The following is a 960-nucleotide window of genomic DNA, read 5'->3' as shown; positions in this document are numbered from 1 at the left end:
CCCCCCCCCCCCCCCCCCACGATTTCACACCAATGAGCATGCCGCGTGTAGCTCCCACTCTGGTATCAAAAACACTAGATATCTTCAGTTCCGAGCTGTACAGATTTATACAAATACACACCAGCACTGGCTAGACGGAGCCTGCTTTCTGCCAAAACACACGTTGGGGATAAGCAGTGGTAAATAAGAAGGGGAGAACGAGTGTAGCATCTCTCGCACACAGCAGACTCAAGGTAAAGGATCCATATTTATTTATTGTATGACAAAGTGTTACGTAATTCTGCTGTGGACACAGAGCTCTAGGCATTATGTGGGTCTTTGTCTTCCCAATTGGTTCGTGGGGCTGATTATTATCTGCCGTTGTTGATGGAGGCTTATTGTTACATCAGTGAAAACTGTTGATGAAGTGATGTGAAATCTGTGTGGCTAATGTTGGATGCATGAGTCAAACTATTGCAGGAGACAAATAAGTGTTCTCTCGTTACCTATTATCCAGCTAATGGTATGGCTGATTGTGCACACTGTGTAGCTGCATGTCCAAGCAAATTGCACATGCCAATATGTACATTGAAGCAGATTTTTTGAGTTGGCTCCTCCCGTCCATGCTCGCTTCCCTGACATCCCTTTCTGCTATGATTCCTGTGTGGGTGACGGGGTGCAGTAGTCCGGCTATCACCAGACCAAGCTCAATATTTTAAGCTTTAAGATTGAGCATTAGACTGGAGAGTCAGCTCTGTACTTTCTCTGTACAAGAGGCGTTACTATCGGGCATAGTTCAAATGACTCTGTACGCAATTAGTCCTTCAACCAATCAGATCAACGATCCGGGGGATGTAGCAGCAATAGCGGCATCAACGGGTGGCTGCGCTTTGGTGGCCGCTATGTTGAATGTAAACAAGAAGTGCGGCAGGTAGATATGCCAGTTTGTGATTGGTTCTCGCAAAATTGTGAACTGAAGCA

At 46.0% G+C, this 960-nt stretch overlaps 1 protein-coding gene across 2 annotated transcripts in view; it reads left to right on the top strand.

Annotated features, from left to right (window-relative positions):
• The first annotated feature begins 11 nt into the window (after positions 1 to 11).
• The window catches only part of rgs8 (regulator of G protein signaling 8), a 24,684-nt gene continuing 23,735 nt past the window's right edge, over positions 12 to 960 (top strand). For both annotated transcript variants that reach the window (XM_032526496.1, XM_032526497.1), the window contains exon 1: positions 12 to 233. The gene's annotated coding sequence lies outside the window, so the exon portion shown is untranslated. The remainder of the gene's footprint in view (positions 234 to 960) is intronic.

The sequence above is a fragment of the Etheostoma spectabile genome, chromosome 9, assembly GCF_008692095.1.
Source record: "Etheostoma spectabile isolate EspeVRDwgs_2016 chromosome 9, UIUC_Espe_1.0, whole genome shotgun sequence".
NCBI lineage: Eukaryota > Metazoa > Chordata > Actinopteri > Perciformes > Percidae > Etheostoma > Etheostoma spectabile.
Note: the sequence above shows the minus strand (reverse complement) of the source record. Positions and strands in the feature narration are given on the sequence as shown.